This window comes from Arachis ipaensis, chromosome B9, assembly GCF_059453495.1.
Source record: "Arachis ipaensis isolate K30076 ecotype BB chromosome B9, ASM5945349v1, whole genome shotgun sequence".
NCBI classification, from domain to species: domain Eukaryota; kingdom Viridiplantae; phylum Streptophyta; class Magnoliopsida; order Fabales; family Fabaceae; genus Arachis; species Arachis ipaensis.
In genome coordinates, this window is record NC_142444.1 from 81,586,992 (window position 1) to 81,601,031 (window position 14,040).

General features: G+C 38.6%; 1 pseudogene; it reads right to left on the reverse strand.

Annotated features, from left to right (window-relative positions):
• Positions 1-8,227: 8,227 nt before the first annotated feature.
• LOC148545198 (uncharacterized) lies at positions 8,228-9,299 on the reverse strand (annotated as a pseudogene).
• Positions 9,300-14,040: the final 4,741 nt, after the last annotated feature.

Sequence of the window (14,040 nt, forward strand, 5' to 3'; positions counted from 1 at the left end):
CTGTTGTACCAGCAAGTGCACTGGGTTGTCTAAGTAATACCTAAGCGAGTCAGGGTCGATCCCACGAGGATTATGGTTTGAAGCAAGCTATGGTTATCTTGCAGGTCTTAGTCAGGCAGAATCAGAAGGTTGTTGGATAAACTTTGAATGATTATATGTCATATATAGAGTTGTAAGAGTAATGTGCGAAAGGGGTAAAACCAATTGGATTAAATGATAGGAAAAGAGTTGAGAGCCGGAGTTGCTTTGCCTTTCTGAATTAACTCTGGTACTACTGCTCTCTTTGCTTGTGAGTGATTTCTTCAATGGCAGGCTGTATGTGATTGACACTGGTTTGAGCAGCTGCCAATACTCCTCCAGATCTGAACCCCAGGTTTAGTGTGGATCCATCTCTACTTAAGGGTGAAGTGCGTACAATCCATTCTCCTTTATGATCCTACTCAAAACGCCACAGATAAGGTCGGATCTTCCGGATCAGAGAATGGTGCATCTTTGGGTTCTACCACCGAGACCCTAATCTCCCTAGAAATCGGCTGAACTGATGTCTCGAGAAGTCCCCAATGAAGTCATGGATTAGCTGTCTGAGAGATGTATATTCAAGCTGTTAGTCGTCCTTGTCTGGTGAAAGACGCATTTTGACACAAGTAGACGCGTGTGTTTGTCAAGCACGTTCGTCTTAATGTGATGAACAGAGCTAATTGGTTAGATAATCCTATTCACCATGATGAAGTACGAATATACATCTTAGAATTAATCAAACACGGATCGAAGAGAAACAGTAGTTTTTTTTATTCACTCATAGGACTCAGCAGGGCTCTTCCCCTCAACCTCGGAGGTTTAGAAACTCATGCTGAAGTAAAATACAATGATGAATTCGAAAATATGGTAAAGTGATGTAAAGTTGGATGAATAACATGAATCTAATCCCTTAAATACTAAACAATTGACTTAGTAAGGGTAAAATAGTCTATTTAATGCTAAAATCCACTTCCGGGACCCACTTGTTGAGTGTTTGGTGTAACGACCCAACTCCCAGTATGCCATGGTCATACAAGAAGCTAAGTGTTACCAACTTGTTCTTCCTAATTATTAACTATTACTTAATATATGAGTCTGTTCCTTGTTAAAACGTTGCCAATTTTACGAGTAATTTTTTTTTATTCGCGGCGGATGATAATGTAAAATAAACAAGCATACATTGAGAGAAATAAAAGCAAGCGTAGAGAAATATAGAAATATAGCAGATAATATACATCATGTACACTATAACAAAACATGTAGCATTTTGACAAGATCAAGTTAGTTTACATCCTCGTCAACCTACGAAGCTAATATATACACGACACTCCCAGGGCCTGGCCTATACAAAAAGCCACTAAACTGGCGCCCAGGCTAGCCTAACCACTATATAGCTCCTAGCTCTCGGGTGTAATAACACAAGTGAGAGACTAACTAATAGATAACGTCAGACTAGAGTGTCATCAAAAGAATGCCCCTACTGCTGTTAAACTATATCTACACGTGGCCGTTCGAAAGATCGTCATGAGGCTCGCCCATCTCCTCATCCTGCTCTATCTCTATCTCAATATCCTCCTCCTCCTCATCGTTCGCAGCTACAGTTATACCCTCAGATCCACCAAAAATTCTGCTGTCGCTATGTACAAAACCATTCGCGAGTACAGGTCCGTTCGCATAAATAGGAGCTACCCCATCGTCTGGTAGTGCCGGCTCATCAGGCTGTGAAAAGTCTGGGATCGGCTCAGGGGAAAAGTCCCACTCTAGTGGAATCACAGGTATGTAGTCACCAGCTAACTCGAGCTCATCAGGAATGTTAGGCTCATGTGCCGCCTCGTTCAAGGGTTGAACTGGTATAGGGTGTCCGGGACCATCAGGAAAAGGATGTCCAGGTGCGTCAGGGTGTAACCAGGATAAAGGAAAGTCGTAAGGAGCATCAGGGTCAAAATACGAGATATACAGAGGATGTTGGAAGGGACAGTTTCGTAACGCGTAACGTCTCATACGAGGCTTCGTACACAAAATGTAGTAACCATAGTACACTAGGTCCTCATAAATGTAAAGGTCTTTGACTTCATAGAATATCACGCCCGTTTTCCATCTGATGGGGAAGAAGAGAGAAGGGGGTAAGAACTGGGGAGTTCTTAGTAGGGCCGGGGTTATTAGTTAAGTTCATTAATTTCGTGTTGTTTAGTAGATAAATAGCAAAATACCGAGAAGCAGTGAACAGAAAAAATAGATAACTAGAGAAAACAGAAAAAACAGAAAGCAAAACACAAACAAGAGAATACAAGAAAACCAAACACAGACACAGTGAATAGAATACAAACAAAGAAAGCATTCATTCAAACAACAACCATAACAGAGTAAATGCGCAACTAAGTATGATGCATGTCTAGCCCTAGTGCAGGTAATGAGCTCATTTGTCGGTTTCTACCCGCTCCCGATGTAACCCGAAGCAGCTGAAATGGGTATGGCTTTCCAGTTGGCTATACCCCTATGTACAGGAAATAACCCCTCTGCCACCACAGGGTCCACTGCACGCAGGAAATAACACATCTGCCACTACAGGGATGTATGCCGACACACCTTCTGTATACAGGAAATAACCCCTCTGCCACTACAGAAATGGAATAGGTGGTCACGGTACTTCTGTAGTAGGAAATAACCCCTCTGCCTTACAAAAATGAAATATGGATCTGTACCGCAGGAAAGCGTTCTCAGTGGTCGTACCACCATCTATCTGATTGCCTTCACGCAACAGATCATCACATAATCATTCTCATTATCATCATTCATTATCATTCTCATTATTCATCATCACTTTCACATTCTTATGCAGTACCCCTTTCTTTCTCTGTTCAATCATACTATACAAACTTTACATCTTTCACTTTTACAATATCTTGGCTCAAACCATTTCTCTTTATCATATTACTCTTTTCTCTTTTCTCTATCTATATCACTCTTTTTTTCTTTATCTCTTTACTTTACTCTGGTTACTCTATTCTCTGTGTTACTTTATTCTGCTCTGATTTCTCTGCTAAACGTATGTATTTAAAGCTTATGTAAATTTCGGTATGAATAGTTAGCATGTCCCAAGTATAGGTTCATTAAGTCTATACTGAAACAGTTTAACTTTTCATATAATACCTAACCCTAGTCGCAACTCAAGGACTAACTATGTTGCCTTAGTTCGTTTACTAGTCTCTGTCTGTTTTTCTGTCGTTAAAACTTTACAGACTTTTCTTTGTTTTTTATCTTTTCTTCAGCTTTTTAACTTTCTTTTATCTTTGCCTCACTATTATGTTCTTACCACTCCCTAAGTGTTTTATGAGGGTAATTATGAGATTCTGAGCTTAAAGTTGTCTTTCTAAAGCTTTTACAGAAAACTGCCTTTTCTGCATTATTTTATTATTTTTATTAAAATATTATTTTTAATTAAATATTATTATTTAATATTTTATTATTATTTATTATTTTATCATTAAATTTTCGAAAATTACCTTGCCTTTACCTTTTCACTTTCAAAATTAACTTTTTACCCGAGTAACTTTTAATTTTTCTACTTTAACCACCCAAACATTCAGAAATTACCAAATAACCCCTCAAACACCAAAATAATTACAACCTTGCCCTTTTTAAGATCTAAAAGGTGTTCTTCAATGTTCTTCATCACACTCAAAGTGTTCTTCGTGTTCTTCGTAAATTCTTCAGATTCTTTCTCTGTTTTTACCCGTTTTTCAGTCTTTTCAGCAACTGATTTTTACCATAATTCATAATAAATTTGCAGCCACTAAAACCCCATTTTTTCTACATGATTTTAACATAAATTAAATCCCAATTTAAGGTTTAGGGTTCGTTTTTCCAGCAGCCATGAAGAACACAAATTCAAAGTTGAATATCATCAAATTTCATCAAATTTTCACCAAAATTTCAACAAGAATCACTCATATAAACAATCAATTTCAAGCATAACCAAACCATATCATAATCACACAAATCAAACACAATCAATCAAGATTATATTCGTCAAACCCTACTTTGATTTGCTGCTCCAAATCCAGTTACTCTTTGAAGTGTTCTTAAAGCACTTTTTCCTCCTAAAACACATCAAGAACAACTTTAAAACTCTAAACCATCAACTAAAAGAACTTTAGCAGCATCTTAGGAAGGTTATCCTCACCTTAAACATGCAGGAAATCAAAGATCTTTGGCCCACAAGTCAAGCTAAGCAAGAGATCTAAGGAAGAACATCAAGAAAACACTTGTTTAAGCATGTTTTCTTGAAAACCGAATTCAAATGGGAAAGAGACAGCCATCTAACCTTATTTCCAGCCTTGATAAGTTACATGGTTATTTAGAGAAAGAAGAGAGGATCATTTTGGTGAAATCGGAGTTTTGATTTGAGTTTTAGTTCAGAAGAAATCAAGCTTTGAAAATTAAGTGTTCATGAAAGTTTCTCTCTTTTATCTCTTTTTATTTTCGTCCAAAATGAAGAAATGAGACAGCCTTGGAGTGTCTTGGGGGTGTAGGGTGAGTTGTGATTGGTTGGCTTGGAGGTGGATTAAAATAATATTAAAATATCTCAGGTGTATAACTATTAAAACTAGATGTATCGGAACACTTGTAAAAACATCTCTAAAAATTATTTTCTGAGCTACTAGCATAAATGAAACTAGTAACATATTTATTATGAGAGTAAAACATGTATAATGAGGCCTTAGCATTGCCAAAGTCATCAGAGAGTGCTGGTGCTAAGCTGCACTAGTAAACTGTGAACCCGGTTAAACCGATTTTCTGTTTTTAACTAAAACTGACCAGGTAACCTTATAATATCATTCAAGAAGCTTCTAATACTAATATAATGATAATATCATCCTATTACCTCTCTTCTCTCATGAATCGAGTCTGGTTCATTAAACTGAGACTATTTACGAAAAACATAATCAAAACTCCTAATCGATACAGTTCAAAATCTAGGTTCTTCATGATTGCGTTATCGAGCTTGCCTCAGAAAAGGTTCTAGCTTAAAGATAACATAATGACAATGAGGATTGAAATACTTGATGATATATCAAAGGTTTCCCCTTACTGATCTTCCGGAGAAATCCGTACTTTCAGAAAAGATCTCGTGTACTCAAAAACCAGGGTTGTTACATTTGGTCTGAGCTTTGATGAGATCCACGTGCTATGAGGTCTCTTGGGCTTGGAACACCAGCTAGAGGGTCCTCTCTGGGCGTTTGGACGCCGGTCTCTGCTCTTTGGGCGCTGGACGCCTGGAAGGGGGCAAGAAGCTGGCATTAGATGCCAGTTTTGGGCCTTCTAATTCGATACAAAGTATGGACTATTATATATTGCTGGAAAGTTCTGGAAGTTAGATTTCCATAGCCATTGAGAGTGCTCCATTTGGACGTCTATAGCTCCAGAAAAGCTCTTCTGAGTGCAAGGAGGTCAGATCCGGACAACATCTGCAGTGCTTTCTTTGTCTCTGAATCAGATTTTTGTTCCAACTCCTCAATTTCAGCCAGAAAATACCTGAAATTGTACAAAAACACAAAAACTCATAGTAGAATAAAAAAATGTGAATTTAACACTAAAACCTATAAAAAGAGATCAAAAACTAAATAAAACCTACTAAAACCTATATGAAAATGATGCCAAAAAACGTATAAAATATCCGCTCATCAATTTCTCAGTATTAGAGTGGCGCAGTGGGAAATATGACATTCTAGTAGTAAGCGTGTTACAGACTTCGTTGCTCTATACACTGAAAGTCAGAGAAGCCCAACAACTTGGAGCTTATACGCACATGGATCATCCAATAAAGTCTGTAGTGGAGGATGCGTCATCCTGGAAAGTGAGCAAGAAACTCGGATAGAACTCTCACTAAAGTTTGAGTTTTCTGCTTCTAATAACCAAGCAGAATATGATGCCTTGCTTGCTGGCTTGAAGCTAGCTTAAGAAGTGGGGGCAGAAATGTTGATAGTGTTTAGTGACTCCCAAGTGGTAACTTCATAAGTTAATGGCACTTATCAAGCCAAAGACCCCAACATGAAGAAATACCTAGATGAAGGATGGGTACAATTAGTACAGTTCTTGAAAAGGAAGGTCCAACGCATAACTCGGGAATCAAATGCCCGAGCAAATGTCCTCTCCAAGCTAGCTGGCACTAAGCTAGGGGGATCACCTCACTATAGTCATTTGCAAAATAGGGTCTCGATCTCTTCGGACCATTCCCTCAAGTTCCAGGACAAGTAAGTTACTCCATAGTAGGGATTGATTATTTTACTAAGTGGATCAAGGTAGAACCATTAGCAACCATCATGGCATAGTAAAGTTGAAAGTTTCTCTACAAGAACATTGTTACAAGGTTCAGAGTTCCCCACTCCATCACCACGGACAATAAAACCCAATTTACTGAGTCGACCTTCAGGAATTTGGTAGCCAGCCTCAAGATAAAGCACCAATTCACATTGCTGGAACATCCTTAGGCCAATGGACAAGTTGAAGCTGCAAACAAAGTCATAATAGCTGGGTTAAAACGCCGACTATAAGATGCCAAGGGAGCATAGGCAGATGAGCTTCCTCAAGTCTTATAGGCATATCAGACAACTTCTCATTCCACAACAGGAGAATCACCTTTTCAACTTGCTTACGAAATAGAAGCCATGATTCTTGTAGAGATCGCTGAAGAATCTCTAAGGGTTATATTCTACAATGAAGGGGTCAATACTCAAGCACAAAAGAAAGAGCTCGGCCTCCTCTCAGAAGTTTGAGAACAAGCTCAGATCCAAGAGGAAGCACTAAAACAAAGGATGGCTCTAAGGTACAATCAGAAGTTAATCAAAAGAAGCTTCACCACGAAAAACTTTATACTGATCTGAAATGACATCGGGATTTAGAAGTCGGGCGATGGAAAACTGGCTGTAAACTAAAAAGAACCCTACAAGATTGTTAAAGTCTTAGGGAAAGGTTATTACAAAGTGTCCGACCTACAAGGAATGGAACTCCCGAGGTCGTGTGATGAGCGGATATTTTATACGCTTTTTGGCATCATTTTCATACTGTTCTATTTATGTTTTATTTAAGTTTTATTATGTTTTCATAGGTTTTAGTGAAAAATTCACATTTTTAGATTCTACTTTGAGTTGTGGTGTTTTATGATGATTTCAGGTAAATTCTAGTTGAAATTGAGGAGCTTTGGCAAAGTCTGATTTAGAGGCAAGGAAAGCGTAGCAAATGCTGTCAGAATCTAACCTCTATGCACTCAAACAAGCATTTCTGGAGCTACAGAGGTCCAAATGACGCATTTTTAATGGCATTAGAAAGCTGACTTCCGGAGTATTCCAGCAATATATAATGATTTATACTTTTCTTTGAAGAAATCTGCCCATTCTGGGCATTGAACGCCAGGCAGCTACCCCCTAGCTGGCGTTCAACACCCCAAAGGAGATCCAAAGCTGGCGTTGAACACCAACTACCCCCTAATGGGTGTTCAACACCCACCAAGAGTAGAAGGCAGTGTGGTTCACTTCCCATTCCTCAAATTGGACACCAAGCTTAGCCCAAGTACTCAACCAAAGTGGGCCCAAGGATGGATTTCGCACCTCTAGTCTATTCTATCATATTTTTGTACTTCTTAGTTTTTAGATAAGTATATATAGAACAAGGATCACCCTTGTTCACAACCTTAGCCGTATTTTCGAATTCACATTACTACTTTCTGTAAGCTATGAGCCACTAACCTCCTAGGTTAAGGTTAGGAGCTCTGCTGACTTTTATGGATTAATAATATCATTGTTCTATTTCAATCTATGCTTGATTCTATTCTAAAATGTATCTTCGTTCTTCATCCTAATGAATTGTTAAAGTAACTTGACAGAGTTTGATTACACGAAGTCAAAACTTAGAAAGGAAATCATTATATCAACCTACTTCGCCGACATCATTTTTAACTTAGCAAAGAAACAACATTAAAAATTGTCAAAAACAAATTGCAACTAAGCGGCTGTATAAGCTAAGATCTAACTCAACAAGAAGCAATTACGTAAAACCTATAATCATTATAAAAATGAGGAAATGTTTTTTGATAAAAATCTAAAGTTGTTAAAAGCAAAATAAAATTGTTCAGACAACTATGAGCTATTACAAAAGATGTTTATCAAAGACCCACATATCGGGCCATTCAAACCACAAAAATTAAGAGAAACTATAAAGGAGTGAGCTGCTCTCCTGTGACAACATCCTCAACTCGGACGGAAGGAGTCGGGTCATACTCAGAAACCGGCACAGTAGGAATTGGACGAGTAGGAGAAGGAGGGAGCTCGACACTTATGACCTCATTCCCAAGAGGAACTTCGGGATTCTGAGGAGTCTGACTGACATCTACCCCCGATGTTTTCCGGTCGGGCAAGGGAACCTCCTCATCTTCCTCTAGAGCAGGGACAATCTTTCTGTCTACCACAATGTTGTCTTGCATGATCAGAGAAAGGTCTGCCTCAGGAACAATGACTTGAAGCTGGGCCTTTAGATTTGTAAACATTTCGTCCATTCTCTCAGTCATAGATTCCTCAAGTACTACATATTTTTCTTGGGCCTTAGTTAGCTCATCCACGAGGTTGAGCTTCTCCCCGAAGATGCAGGTGTAGCTCTCCTCTGCTTTCTTTCTCAATCCCTCCGACATAGCCAAGGCCACCTTTGCATGTTTCAACTTGGCTCGAGCTTAACCCAAGTTGGACAGTAACGCATCCCTCTCCTCCTCAAGCTCTATTTTTTCTCCTTCAGAGAAACCACCTTGGCCTAAGAAGCCACCAATGATCTATGGGTGGCGCTAAGGGGAGTCTTCTCTAACTCCCTTGCCAAAGCTGTGCATATGCTTGCCGTCCGAATTCCATCTCAGGCTAGGAGCTAAAGATGGTCTTTGATGGACACATCATCCATACTAATGTGGCTTTGAGGAACAATATGTTTTTTGCCCCAAGCAAGCCTGTCAAAGCCCTGGTCGTATATGCTTTTCGACTTAGCAATCTTTCATCTTTTAGGATTCGGTTCAGAGGAAGAAGGTGGAGGACAGACCACCATACTGTTCGAGGTGGAAAGGGAAGGAATTGGCGAGATGCCGGGATGGGTATAACTTTTCGAGAGCTTGACATGCCCGAGTCCAACTTTGAAGGTGAAGACTGGGCAGCAGTGTCACCAGCTTCCTTTAATTGTATTCCTTAAGCCACGACATTTTTTCTGATGGCCTGGAGTGTCTTCATGGCAGGTGACTTGGGAGCCATTCTTTTTGCAATACCCAAATAAAGACACATTAGTTGTCAACACAACCTTACAACCAAAACTTATAAGCAAAAGGAAAGAGGGCTACCTAGCTCGGACTAGAGTTGATTGGGATCCCCTAAAAACTTTTTGGTGTCCAAATAAGGAACCCGACCCTAACATTCATAAAACAGGCCAACTACGCTCTCCTCAAACACGTCTAAGTCATCTACATTATACTTAACTATTACAGGGTTCTCTTCCCAATATGAAGGAAAATAAGGTTCCTCATTCTCATCAAAGAAGAAAGGTCGGACATCCTCAACAACTCAGATTTTAAAAAATTAATTTTTAAAATCATGGAAGGATTCATCAAAAATAGAGAAAACTTTCCTACCCTAAAAAGCACGAAAGGAGAGCCAACCTATCTTTTTGGCACCAAAAGGTTTGGTTAGCATAAAGAGGTAAAAGAAGACTTTAAGGGAAGGTCAGACATCCAGTTCCTGACAAAGAAGCTGGTATATTGATGACTGCGCATCATGTACCCTTCTTCTTATATAAAAGGATCATAAAAAGAGCATAATCTCATTGAATCAATGCAATTTCATGAACCAAATGATATATATTATGGTACATTGCTTTAAAAAGGGTTTGTGCTGAATTTCAGGTGAAAAGAGCAACAAAAGGGGAAGGAAAACAACAAATAAGGATGGGCGTGTGAAGTTGGGTGTGCCACTTGAAGCTCTGGGCATGGCACGCCAAGCTTTTGAACCAACTTTTAACAATGGGCGTGCCACTTGAAGCTTTGGGCGTGGCACGCCAAGCCAACATTCTAGCAAGGGAGATTGAAGAGTTCAACATGGGCGTGCCACTTGATGTCGAAAGCGTGAGAAGAGTAGCAAATAAAGAATCATGCAATAGATTTTGACAAACCAAGGTGAGAAGAGTAGCAATTTTTATGTTCATGGTTGGCTAGTTTCTTATGCATGCAACAATCACAAAAGAGATTCAAATGATTGATGCTTCTATCTAGCTCATTTTATGAAATATTTTTCTTTATGTTCCTTCCTTGAAACAAGCCTTTCATTCTTTTCTTAGCTTAACTTTTGGGTGCTTTGCACCATGTGTTGAAAGCTACGACTCTAAATGCTTTGTTTTCAAGTATTACCACTTGATACATAAGCACCACAAGCATTTAATTAGAGGACTCTTTAAGCTCATTTATTTCTTTTCTTTACTCTCTAATTATTGATGCTCAGAGCCTTGAGCTTTGAGGGAGTGCTTTTGCACTTGAGCCTAGCCTTGAATCTAAGTGTTTTTTTTTCAAGCTTTTTGCTTGATACATAAACACCATAAGTACTTAACAAATGAATTGTAATTGGTACTCAGAGCCTTCAACTTTCTCATTCTTTCCCTTTTTCTTTTTCTTGCCTTATTTGCATTTGCTTCTTCAAGGTTTTCATGATATCAAAAATTTCATAAAATGTCCTAGATGAAAACTTTAATTAAATAAATTCAAATGCAATTGAGCAACAATAATCATGCTAGCTTCCCAATACTTATAAGCTCATGCTAACTTCTTCTTTAATGACCTTGTTTGTTTATGATCATGATACTTAATTGATTTTGAACTTACAAAACTCAAGATGGTAGTCATAATGTCATAGCACATGTTACAATGCTTATTCACAACACACATGCATACAAGAAAAAAAATAGAAGAAAATCATGCAATTTAAATGTATTGGAAATAAGTAAGAGGAAAAAGGAACGTTACCACCTTATAATTCATCTTCATTATTGTTGTCCTCTTCCTCCTATTCTTCCTCTTCCCACACCAAACTTAGAATGATTGCTTGTCCTCAAGCAACAAATAAAACAGTGGTGATGGGGTTTATGATGGGTCATGAATATTTTGAACAATAGAGTGTTAGTAGCACATGTGTTTTAGCCAAGCAAAATTAAGAATCACAATAAAGGCACAAGAAAGAAACAGATGCAATATGATTGCATTAATAAGTGGTGTGCATGGTACATAGCATGAAAGATAAGTGGCAACACCAAACTTAGTGTGACACTTTCATTTTAGCATGATGCAAGTACCCAGTAAAGATTGAAAATCAATTTGTTGCAAGGCAACACCAAACTTAGAATGCAATCATATGCCAAATTATTGATAGTAAACTAAGCAAAGAAAGGAAATGTTACCTACAGTTGGGTTGCCTCCCAACAAGCGCTCTTTTAGTGTCATTAGCTTGACATATTGTTCTCAACTTTCTTCCTCTTCTTCCAATTTTTCAAGAGGAATGTCCTCAAGGGGAGAGAAGATCAAGTTGATGTCCCCTGTGTAGGCCTCTTCCCAACAAGCTTTCTTTTGTTATTTGCTTGATTTGCTTTGCTTGTTGGGGAAGGGGTTGGATTATTTGCAGTTGACCTTTTCTTCTTTATGAATGTTGTCCTTTGTATCTTGGTCACAATCCTTATTCCAGTGTTTTGGTTGATTGCCTTCACTTATTTGTTTTAGAACTTGGGTGTTGTGAGATGGTTGGAGTATCCTCTTTATCAAGAACTTCTTGGAATGGTGGCTCATTTGGTACAAGGATATCTTTCTCTTGCTCTACCAATTCCTCACTTTCACACTCATTAAGCACTTCTCCACTCCTTAGACTGATGGCATGATATTCTTCTCCTGGCCAAGGGAAGACATTGGTTGGTTCAGCAACAAAATGTTGTGCCAATTGTCTCATTTGCTCTTCTTGATTTCTCCTTAAGATTTCCATATCTTCAATCACCTCTTTTACATTTTGCCTTAAAAACTCACTGAGTTGGGCAATGAAGAGATATCTCTTGGAGAGTTCTTCTATTGCAAATTCTAGAAGATTTTATGGAGGTGCATAGGTTGGACAATTACGGGATGATAGTCCTTGAAGAATGGGGTATGCAGCATTAAAATTCCTTCCAAAGCCAAAATTTCTGTAGTTGTCATAACAAGATGAACTATTTTGTGGCTCTGGGAGGTATTCCATTTCATTTGATTGCTCATACTCTATCATTCCTTGGTGATATTCTTAGCCAACATTAGGATAATGAATAGAATCATTTTGTAGTGGTGGACAATATCCCATATGACATGATTGATCAAAATGTGAGGTAAACTCCATTCTTACTTGCAAAATGCTCTGTCTCAAACAATAATCACAAAAAAAAATTGGAATCCCCATTGTCACAGATGAGGAATTCTTAGTGAGGCAATAACACAAACACCTTAGTATCAAGAGAAAATAAAAAGAAATTAAACGAAAAAAATAAAAAGAAAGAAAGAAAGTGTCAAATCTAGGTAATCAACCAACTGGTAGTTTGTTAATCACAATTAATCTCCGGCAACGGCGCAATAAAACTTGGGTGTTTGTGATGGTTTTGGGTGTTGATGATTAAGGGTTTTGATGGTGTTGAATAGTGTAATTGGGATATTATGGATGGTTGAGTCGGGAGAGGAATGGAATGGACTTTTATGTTGTTTTGGTATTGTTTGGGTTGTGATTAGTTTGGTTTTGGATTGAGAGTTGGTTAAAATTAAAGTTATTAGTAAAAACGAATTTTTAGTGAACTTTTATGGATCATAACTTGAACCTCAGTTTTTAAAGTTTGTTGAAATTTGGTTTAAATTAAAGTTCATTGAAAAATCTTTAAATGGATATGAAATTTGTAGGAAATGGATTTTTGTAGAGGAAGTTATGATCATTCAAAGTTTGGTGTTGAATTCTGAATTCTATGAATGCTGCAGAATTTTTGATTTCTGGTTTGTTTGCGCACGCACACTCCTGTGAGTTTTTGAACTTGTGCGCACGCACAGCCTTGTACGCACGCACACATAGGGGAAGGCTTGCTGTTGAGAGCGCTAGCACAACCTGTGCACACACACAACCAACAAAGATTTGCAACCTGTGCGCACGCACAGACCTGTGCGCACGCACACGGTGGAAGGTGCACTCTGTTGAGGGCGTTCTCACGCCTCGCGCAGATGAACAGAGTTGAAAATTTTTACAACCTGTGCGTACGCACACCTCTATGTGTACGCACATATTTTGAAAATATTCCTGGGCGTGCGCACGCACACCTTTGTGCATACGCACATGCCCTGTTTTTCAACTAAAATCTTGTTTTTAACTGTTTCACCTTCCCAACAAGCTTGTAAAATTCTGTGATACCTATTTAAGACTCTTTGGCTTATTTTCGGGTATCAAAATATTGGAAAGGTCCTAGGAGAGTTAATTTGGGTTTCACTTTGAAAAGTTTGAGAACGGAGGTTTAGGTTTCTGGTGTATTGAGGATGAGCTTTGGTTGAGAGAGAAGGAAGAGTAGTAGTGAACTTGGTGATTACTGACAACAAATTGAGAAACTAATGAACTGATGAATTCGGAATGGAAAATTATGAATTGAGGATGGTTGTGATAAGTTCAGAACTTGGAAAGGAATAATGAGAAAATTATTGGATTATAGGGGAGTGTGCGGAGCCTATATCTCTAACGTGGCAGATTTTTCTGCTGCCTGAGTAATTATTGTTGAGAGTGTGTAGGGCCTATATCCCTGGCATGGCTGATTTCTCTGCTGTATGACTAGTTGCTGTTGAGAGTGTGCGGGGCCTATATCCTTGGTGTGGCAGATTTCTCTGCTGTATGACTAGTTGTTGTTGATAGTGTGCGGGGCCTATATCCATAGCATAGCAGATTTCTCTGCTGCATGAGTAGTTGTGGTTATTTCCTT